The sequence below is a fragment of the Capsicum annuum genome, chromosome 9, assembly GCF_002878395.1.
Source record: "Capsicum annuum cultivar UCD-10X-F1 chromosome 9, UCD10Xv1.1, whole genome shotgun sequence".
NCBI lineage: Eukaryota > Viridiplantae > Streptophyta > Magnoliopsida > Solanales > Solanaceae > Capsicum > Capsicum annuum.
In genome coordinates this window covers 161,721,871-161,733,480 of record NC_061119.1, presented here as the reverse complement: position 1 = coordinate 161,733,480, position 11,610 = coordinate 161,721,871, and positions in this window count along the sequence as shown.

The following is an 11,610-nucleotide window of genomic DNA, read 5'->3' as shown; positions in this document are numbered from 1 at the left end:
GTATTTATTATTTTTTTTCTTAATGAATGTGAAAGAGCTAAAACGGCTGTTAGATTGGAATTGGAGGAGTAATATTTTTTAAAGGAATATTCAGTAAAGATCAAATAAAAAAGGAACTGAAAGAATGTTAATAACAAAATGAACATAATTAACATATGTGAACATAATTAATAAGAATCTTAGACCCTTTGACTCAACAAAATATGACAACATTCTAGACTCCTTTGCTGCGAACTTAGGATGTTCTTTTCAAATAAACATATCCCGACTTCTAACTTAAGCAACACACTCTCCATATATACTGTAACGCCTCGAATCTGGAACCCGGAATGTTACACGGTGCTTATGACCCTGAAAGACTACAAGCTAACTCATGATTAATATCTGTAACTGAACACTGAATAATATACTGAAATTATGCGGAATACGTAAAAGCTGTAAGGCCATAAGGTTCAAAACTGAACTAATACTGAATATAAAACAATATTTGAAATGGGGCATAACAATACCCAAAACTGAAATAAAACTGTATGAAACATGTTGTAGTCTAAAAGCCTCTAAACTGTCTGAAAACTATGGAGTTGATGGGACATGTCCTCAACTAATTCCGAACTACTGAAATAATAAAGTAATAAAATAATCATGTTATTCTCGAATGATAAGGACTCACTGCTAGTCTGGCTGCTGAACGTCTGATCTACTAAGGATACTCGGGAGCTGGTGCTTCTAAACCTATGGTATAAAACACCATAGCACAAATGCGTCAGTACTTTGAATGTACTAGTATGCAAGTGAGATAGGCTGAATGCAAAGGGTTCATATGCATGAACAATACTGACTGATTGAATAATATGAACGTGAGAATACATGCATGAATACGTAATTGTAACTAAGATCGTGATAGGACTGAATACTGAATTCTGACTACTGAGTCTACTGATAACAGGGATTTACTGATATTTGAGTTAACTATTACTAGAATACAGATTAACTGTATTACTGGTAATCTGACAACTGAGATTACTGATATAGATATCTGAATATTTGTTTCTAATAGTTCTAATTATGAAGAACTGATCTGATTGACTGTATCTGACAGTCCTAAGTCTGAATACTGATAACATGAGTTTCGTATAACTAGTATACTAATACTGAGCGACTGTATCTAACAATCTAAGTTCTGATGGAACTAGCTGAGTTTCGTACTGTACTGAGTGACTGTATCTGACAGTCTTGAAATTTGTAGAACTATCTGAATTCTATTACTGAGACTGAGATTGAAACTGAGACTGTGGGAGGTAATCATCTAACCGACATGTCCCAGAACTGAATGGTGGAGTCCAATCTGTAACCCCAGCTAGAAGGGTGTCAGTACTGTGCCACGGTTAAAGACAAGTTGTGAGGTAACCCTTTCTGATAGGAAGTTCTTCCATCAACCCTCTTGTAGGAATAACCCCAAATGAGATGTATCAGTAGCCCTACTCATAGGGGTATATCTCAACCTACGCTAGCTACGTAGTTCTAGAACGTAAGGATTGCTTCTAAGGATCACACCATCCTCTGAATAACAGGTGAGTCCCCATTCTTAGGTTCACTCGGTGCTGAATACTACTCCCAACTGAATTGACACTGAACTGATACTAAAGGTCTTGTTTAGCGGAGTTAAACTGAGTTCACTAAATTCCGTTGACTGACGGAATGCTACTGAAATCTGATAACTGACTAAAATTACTGAGATAACTAAAATTACTGAGATTACTGAGATTATTGAGTAAGATTGGACTGATACTGAGTTTACTGAGTTTTTCTGAGTCATGAGACTAGCTAAATTCTACTAATCATGGCTTGACTAAGATTATTGTGAAAACATGACATGACTCTAGGCACACAGCTAAATTATCGGGTACAAGTACCCCTAGGACTCGATAGAATGAAAATGACAAGACTTGACACTTTTGATCACATGACCAATATCAATAATTCATAATTTCATAGTTGGGGATTTCATAAAGCACATGATCATCATAATGTTGTACATGGATAGTAATGCGTATAAACATGGCATAATTTCATACTTCTAATCTTATGAACATCTCATCAAGCAATCATTATGCATAGGTTTTGCATGGGAACCATCTTAATCAAGTAGGTATAGCATAACTTAAGAGGCATGACATGATCTTGACACATGAAAACTAAGTACTTGATCATCATTCATTCATTGGGGCATATTATCAAACACCTTGCATGCATACTTAGGGCATAGGTATGATCATCAATTTAATTTAACATGACACTACAATTTAAATCAATTGCATGAATTTCAACCCTATACTAACATAGTTTCATGAAAACATGATAAGGATGAAAATCTTGGCAAACATACAACAATAACAACATGAACATAATCAATTCAAAACAAGAACATCATGACATATAGTTTAAAATAGGGTTCTTGAGCTTCATGGACGAAAGGAGTCCAGGAATCAATACTGTGCATACCTTAGTTCTTGATTCTACGAAGATTGACGGAGAGATTCTTGAATTTGGGTCTTGGATTTGAATCCCCAATTGAAAACCCTAGCTTGTTCTTGAGAGATACTTGAGAGAAACCCTATATTTTGGATAAAAAATGGCTGAATCACGTGTTATTGGGTTTATATAGGGTTGAGAAATTGACCCTTTTAACCCCTGGACGCCTATTTTATTTTTGAGAAAATTTCTTGATTTAGCAGGCTGGCGCGACGCGATGCTATTGCGCCGTGTCACTGGAATTGCCAACTGGGAACTAGGCTGACGGCGCGACGCGATGAAATCGCGTTGAGACACTGAAAAAAGGATGATTCTAAATTTAAACCTTAGAGCGATGTGCCATAACCGAGGAGGCTCACAGGATTTTGATGATTGCCATTTTAACCTGCTCCGCAACGCGCTGATGGCTCAGGTGGGACATTGTCTTACTAAAATGACTCTAACTTTTCACCTGGGTGTCGGATTTGGGCGAATTTGATATCGATGAAAAGCTTATTGAATTTCCCACATGACAAAAAGTGAAAATCTTGAAAATACCACATGCATAAAAGGGGATTCATCTTTGAAACAAGTCTTTGATATTTTTGAGACGAATTTAAGCTAGGTAGAAGTACGGGTTATTACATATACATGACAATCATATTTTGTAAGTAACTTGACTCATTATCGGAATTACTCCTTTTTTCTCTTTTATTTATTTATTTATTTTTGATATGACATATTCTTTAAAAAATTAATTATTAATATGATTATCTCTATTAATTAATGTTTAGAGTAATAGGCCTGGAATTAATGTTAAGAGTAAAATAAAAAAATATATATGTTCAATCATACTTTCTCCGTTCGTTTTTATTTGTTACTTTTTAACATGTTACACCCATTAAGAAATCAATTATTGATATGGTTATTTTATCATACTACCCTATTAATTGATGTTTAAAATAATATATCTTGAAAATGATTTGGAGAATAAACAATTAATGTTAAGGATAAAATAGAAATTTTTTTTAATCTTTTTTTTATATGTCAAAAGTGACAAGTAAAAATAAAAATTTAATTCAAGAAAATAGTGACAAGAAAAAATTGAACGAAGGAAGTACTTATCTACTTTAGGAACCAGTGAATAATGTTTCCATTTGTGCAAATTTTACTGTTACTATTAAATAATATTCGTTATTAAATGCATTCCCAAAGCATTATATTTATTATTTTCTCTAGTTCATAATAGTTGAATTTTTGAGTCTTTTTTTAATGTTCAGAATAAGTTAATTATTCAATGTTCAAGAGAATTGTTGAAACTTTTTTTTTTTTCATTTTTGTCGTTCATTTACATTTTCTAGGCGATGAGTTCTAGAGAGTTAATTGCTCATATTTATTATTTTACTTTAAATTATTTTTCTTATGAGTAATGACTATCTCTATTATCAAGAATTGAATGAGAATACCTAAAAACGCAAAAGTAAAAAGTAGTGTTCAATTTGGGTTCTAACTTTTTTTTCTTAATGGGTGTGTATTGGACTCACAAATGTAGTTAATATGAACTAGAGAAATTACTTAATACTTAAAGGGTCACATAGTAAAATTTCTCCTATTATTTATTATTTTTTTAATTTCATTTTAGTTGGTCATCTTACTAAAAATAAATATTTCATATTAGTTGATTACTTACTAAATTAGTATAGAATTAATTAATTTTTTTTCTATTTTACCCCTACAATTAATATTATACATTAAATCTGAACAATTACAATTTCAACGTCCATTGTTATGCCCAATGAATATCTTTAATAGTCAAAATAGGTAAAGGTCAAAATAGTAAAATTCATCATTCAATTTATGATTTCTTAACCACCATATAAAATAATATGTGTTCAACTAAAATAGGACGGGGGAAATATTTCTTAAGGTGTGTGTCAAGTCAATAATAGACAAGTAAAAATGGACCGATAGAGAATTTCCTTTCATGATCATATAAACCATTACGCCCTCCATTCCATTTTAGTTTTCCATTTTATTGAAAATATTTGTTCCATATTTGTTATCCATCTAAATCAAGAGAGAATTAATTTTAAAAAAATCATATTATCTTTTAATTAATTCTTTTTGAAAGCGTGACACTTGTTTGTAAAGTTTTCAAAAATTTCAGAACCGAGTGAAGTAATGGTAAATTTATTTTTTTATTTATAATTTCTTAATAGGCATGCAAAGTATTAAACTAACATGAAATAAAGAGAGTATATGAACCGATAAATATTGGGCAAATTTCAAAAGTAGAAAATTTAAGATCATAATTAAGAGTTTCATAGCAATTGTTTCATAATTAGATGAAATAACAACTTGTATTTTGTATTTTATAAAAGTGTTGCTATTAAGATACATACACAACAAGATTTACTATCCTTTTTTACTCAAATAAATTGAGTTAAATAAGGAATAATTATCTTATGTGTTTAAAACAGTAAATTCTTAATTAAAGCAGTAGATTTTTTTTTCATAAATTAATCTTAATTAAATTAATATATTAATTTTTCAAATCAAACTCAAATATGAAAATTATGATCTTCAAAAATTTAAAATAAAGTATCATTATCGTTTTTTTCTTTCATTCACTCTTTTTTATTTTGATTTCTTTTTTCTCTTCTATTTTTTTTCTTTCCACATTATTTTCTTTGTTCTATGTCTCTTCTTTTTTTTTCCTTTATTTTTTTCTTTTTCATTTTTTTTCTTTTACTATTTTCGTTTCTTCTTCTTTTTTTATAGTTTATTTTATTGTTTTCGCTTTTATTTTTACACTTCTATTTTTAGCTTCTATTTTTTTTTTAATTTTAATTTCTTTTTCTTTTACCATTTTTTCCCTCCACTTTATTTTTTATCTTCTATTTCTCTTTTTTTTTTCTTTGTCTTTTTTTCTTTATTTTTTTGTTTTTCGTTTTCTTTTTTTTTTTTCTTTTTTTTTCCTTTTCTCTTCTTTTTTTTTTGGATTTTTCATTTTCATTTTTGTCTTTTTTTTTTAAAAATTTTTTGTGTGTTTTTTTATCGCTAACTTTTATTTTTAAAAGATAAATATCTATATCATATATAAATATTTTAAAAATATACAAAATAAATAGATATACAGATCTACATATGTATTTACAGTACAAAACATACATATATATATGTGCATATGTATTTACAGAAATACATATCTGACTGATATGCATATATAAACATATAGAACACAAAATCTTTATAACAAAAATGACAACTATATACATATACATATAGGTAATCAAAATACTGAAAAAGTATTGTATGAATGTGACCATTTTTGAAGTATTGTATGTAAATAACAACACATATATGGGTAAATGTATAATCAAAAAAAGATATAATTATATTACAAATAACTAATACATGTACAATTACGTATATATACTTGCTAAAAATTCTATGTAAATATATACGTATTTGATTTCAATAAAAAATATATTTTCATATGTGTTATGAAAGATATATGCATAGATTTGTGTAAAATACATATACAAAGTTAAACAATATGAAAAATACATATAACGACCTATGAGTTCATATGCAGACCTGTAAAATACATATGCTGAACAGAAAAATACATATGCAGAAACTGAAAAATACAATTAAAATACATATGCAGACCTGTAAATATACAAACATAATCAATATATACGAACGCAAACAATAATATATAGATAAAAATCAGTAGATTACAATTTCACTATTCCAAATATACAAACATATTAATCGACTATACAATTCGATAAAATTCAAAAAAAAAAAATTATTACTATTTAACGTATCAAAATCGAGTTTGAACAAATAATAATTTGATCAGTTCAATTTTTATCTAATTCGATGAAATAGTAAAATCGCCTTTATTTTTTTAAAATTCATATACTAAATATTCAAAAAATTATTTGCTGAAAAAATTGATAAAAAAAATGATTAAAGACATAAAAATGATATCAAACAACATTAAATCGTTTTAAGTTAATTGGGCAACTTGTTTATCCCTTTTAATTCAAAGTCCTAGATAGAAGAGTAAGAAAAAAAAAGACAAAAACGAAAAATAAAAATCTGAAAAAAGAAGTGAAAAAAAGAGAAATAGGAACTAGAAATAAAAGTATAAAAATAAAAGAGAAAAATAAAAATAAAAAAAGAAGAAGAAAACGAAAAAATATAAGAAAACAAAAAAAGAAAAAAACTTATAAAAAAACGAAAAAGGGGGAAAAAGAGAAGTAGAAAAGAAAAAATAAAGTGGAAAGAAAGAAACAAAAAAGAAAAAAAATTAAATTAAAAAAATAAAACAAAAAAATTTGAAAAAACTAGCAAGATAAAAAAGTTAGAGATATAAGAGAGTGACATTTTGAAATTTTGAATGTCATGAAGATAATATTGTTTATAATTGAATTTGATTTAGAAAAGAAATCTATTAATTTAAACAAGAGTAATTTAGGGGGAAAAAAAAATTGAAAAAGGAATCTAAGAGGTTTCAAACAATAAAAGATAAATTAAAAATCAGTTAGAGGAAAAATAAAGAGAAATAACATGAAAAAGGAAATCTTATACATGGTAACTCCTCAAAGATAGTAAATGGAGGACCACACTTAAAATAATGCTATGTTTGCTACATAATTTCATTAAAGCTTTACTATCTTTTATAATTTAAGTCATGCTATTTCTTATAGTTTTTCCATAAATATTCCCCTTTTTTGTTGGGTAAACAAACATCAGTATCCAGTATTCACTGGCCTGTCTAGTATATATTTACAGCGAGTAGGGCCATTTAGGTGGACAACTCTCCTAACTCATATGAATTTCTCGATTCTGAAGGCTCAAGTTTTTGATCTTCCATTAAAGATGAAGGAATTCATAATACTCTATATGTTTGTTGCCTTTTTACTGGAATTTGTTTGTTATCTCTGTGAAAAATTGAATAGCCAAAAGAACAAATCTTGTTCCTAAAAAGAAATTAAAAAAAGGGAGAGGCACGATATGCACGAAAATTGCTCTTCGAAATCCGACAAAAAGAATAGAATGGAAAACTTGGAATATCAATAAATAATGAACACTTAATTTAATTAAATGCAGAGTTTAAGAAAATAACTTTAAATTTTAAATTTACATGTTCTAAAATAAATCTTAGATATTTATATAATTATAAAATTATTTTATTAAATATCAAAATTAAAATTTTAAAATTATTTTTTATTTTTAAAATAGAACAATAATATCTGCTTCCTCCGTCTCAAATTACCCGTCCTAAATTTTCTAATTTGATTTTCCATTCTACTTGTCTTTTTTTAGTAATTAAGAAGAGAATTTTTTTTTTCATGTTTTACCATTAGTTAGTTTTTCTTCAAATTAAAATGTAAACATCATTTAATAAGAGTACTATGATAAACTAGCCATGTTATTAATTATTTTTCTTAATCAATGTATCATCTCAATTTAGAACGGGTAATTTGGGATGAAGGGAGTATTTTCAAACAAATTTAGACGTGATGTCACATAAACAAATTTAAAAAAATGATCACAATTTGAAAAGATGGACACCTTTAGCCAGTTGGCTAAATTTATTTTCCTGTTTTAGTCATTTGTCCAGTTGGCCTCATGCAATTTCTATTTTCAGTTGATACACTTTTATATCATATTGATATACTATTATACTACATTGATATATTTTTAAAAAAAGAAAGAGGAGATTCTATACCTAATTGACACTCTTTTATACCATATTGATGCATTTTTATAACAAGATAGAAGGGAATCTATGCATATGCAGTGTCCATATATCCAATTGATACTCTTTTATACTAGATTGATACACTTTATATCACATTGATATACTTTTATATTATATTAATATACTTTTTAAAAAAGAAAGAGAGGATCATATACTCAATAGATACTCTTTTATACCACATTGATACACTTTATAATAAGATAGAAGAGAATCTATGCATGCATATACAGTGTTTATATATTCATACAGTCTTGGCAACCATATGCAATAACTATTTTTTTATTAACCGTCCAACTAAGACAAATAACAATTTTTTTAAAAAAATAGAAACAACAAGTATATTTTTACTATATAATTTGATATCAACAAATCTTCTTTTGTTACACCTTTCTACCGTATAACCTACCTAAAAATTCTTACTCTGCTTCGAAATCCTCTATTTGATTTTGAGATTTTTGTTGAAAATGATGGAAAAATCGAGTCCATCGAATGAAAAAGCAATAAAAAAAGTGGTGAAAGAGAATCCTTTATCTGTTTATGAATTTACTGAGAATCATTTATCATTAAAGAGAGTAGTTGTACAAATTGTTCCTGATTTCAAGTTGCAATCAAACTCTAAATCCGTTGGCCAAATCTCTACTGGAAGAAACACTTGATCGCAGAGTAAAGCAGGTGTGAAGGGTAAGGATACTGAATCTAATCTGAAGAAGAAATTACTCAAATCGCATACAGAAAAAGATGGTTCGGTGAGAGGTAAATTAACTTTGAAATGGAAGTTGATGAACACATGAAGTGTGTTAATGCTGCTGGAAAAAATAAGAAAAAATTTGTACTAGTGTACTGCTGGGAAAAAATAAGGAAAAATTTGTATAGGTGTTTGATGGTGGTATTCCACCGAACTTTTGAGGTTCAAAAATGAAAGTGATACACGGGCAATGACTATTTTGTGAGTAGTTGATTGTGAATGCTATTTTTATGATATTATTTTAATTTTAGGTGCTATTTTTGTTCTTTCTCCTATATTTTTTGGTTTGTTTTTATGCCTCCTTTACAAATTCTTTTATGTCATATATTTTTTGGTTTGTTTTAATGTCTCCTTCAAAAATTCTTTTATGTACTTTATTTTGTAATTCGTTTTATTAAGATTTGCACAACTAAGTCCTCGAGCGAGGAGATTTCAAATTTAGTCAACGCGTGGCATGCGTATGATACGATAGATATTAGTAGATTGAAATTGAAATGTTATTAGCGTGATTTCATTATTTAATGATCCACCTTACACAATGACATGCCCAGGATTTTCTATAAGCGAATTGATAAAAGAATATTAAAAAGTAAAAACTATTTAAAGCGTACTAATAACAAGGGTTGGACATAAAATATCAAAAACTGAATTATCGAACCAAATCGAAAATTTTGATAATTGGTATTCGATAATTTGGTGTTTGGTATGATATTTGAGAGTAAAATTTTAATATTTCGGTATTAGGGATTGAGTTTGGTACAAGATATTAATACCGTTAGGTATTCGGTATTTACCAATATATATATATATATATATATACATATATATATATGTATGTATGTATATGTCTTAACCCAACCCAATAGACAATAGTATTAGTCATCCCAAAAAATCTCTTGGACCTTGATAATATATTCGTAAATAGCAAAAAGAAAAAATACTAAATAGGGTTTCTATTAAATATACTTTTTAAAGTTTAAACGTATATTTGCACATCTCCACCTTAATATGGTATTACCAAATACCATACCGAACCGAATTTTAATTTACTAATTAACGAACTACTGAACCGATGTTTATAACTATGGTATGTGGTATCTATGTTTAAATACCGATTACCGAATTACCGAACCTGAACTTTGAAAATACCAAACGGAATACCGAACGTCCACCCCTACTAATAAAACATAAATCAAGTAAGGTTTATCTTTAAAGTCATTATTAGTATACGTATCCGTGCGATGCGTGTACTTAGTTAAATTATAATTGTCATTTTATTAATTAAACGTATTAAATTATATTTAGCTAAAAATATTTAACAGTCAACTTATTTTCTATAGAAAAAAATCATAAGTAGACAATAATATGATAGTATTTACTTACTTTCAGCAGATAAACTATTAACATTATACGGCATGTTAGTTGGGGCTTTGAGCTAAAAGTGACAAAAGAGTTTGAAAATGAGCTGTAGGTGACTCAAGTCTTAATAATTGAGTGGAGGTGACAATTACTTTATTATTGATTAAGAAAGTTGGGAAAATTAGAAAATAACCCACAAGTTTTTAAATTTATACTTTGATCTAAATGTTAGTTAATATAACAGGAAACAGAGGGAAAAAAGACATGTTTCTCTCTCTTCTCATCCATTGTTGTTTTCTCCCTCTTAGCGATTTTTGTTGTTCATTGTTGCTACTGCTTTATTTATCATCTCCTGATTCATTATCATCATCTTCTACTTCATTATCATTTTCATCTTCTTCTTGGTGACCATTGTTGTTGTTGTTGTTACAGCTACTGCTGCTATTTGACCATTTTTTAGGTCAAATTTTGTTTTGTACATCACTTTTCACTTCGGCATTACTTCATAGGAGATTTTGGTAAGTCAATTTATGATTTTTAGTTGAATTTGTCATCTGGATAACTGCTATTATGCTGTTTTTTCAACAATAGATATCACGCGAACATGAATGCAATATAAGAGTTATTTGTTTAAACAGATCAATCATCTATTGCGATAAATGAGCCATCTGTTGCAATGAAAGACTCATATGTTGGATTCATGTTTATGGTTCTGTAGTGTCGTAACATCAATCGAACAGATGGGTGATCTATTGCAACATATGACCCATCTGTTGCAACAGGATAAATATTTATTACAATAAAACCTAAACTCGATTTCAATAGACATGTCATTTATTGCAATAGGGTAAATATCTGTTGCAACAAATTAGTAACTTGTTGCAATAGAACCAGAACTCGATTCCAACAGACGCGTCGTCTGTTACAATAGGTAAGTCATCTATCGCAACACGTTAATTGTATATTGTAACATGTCACTCATTTGTTGGAATCAACTTCAAAAGTTTCTTAGTACTGTAATATCTATCCCAACAGGCGCTTCATTTGTTGCAACATATATATAGTCTGTTGTAACATATGATTCACCTGTTACAACAAATGACTCATCTGTTGAATTCAGCTTCAGGAGCGTAACATGAATCCTAACAGGTAAGTAATCTGTTGCGACTGATCACTTACCTGTTGCAACTTATTTTTCACCTGTTGCAACAGA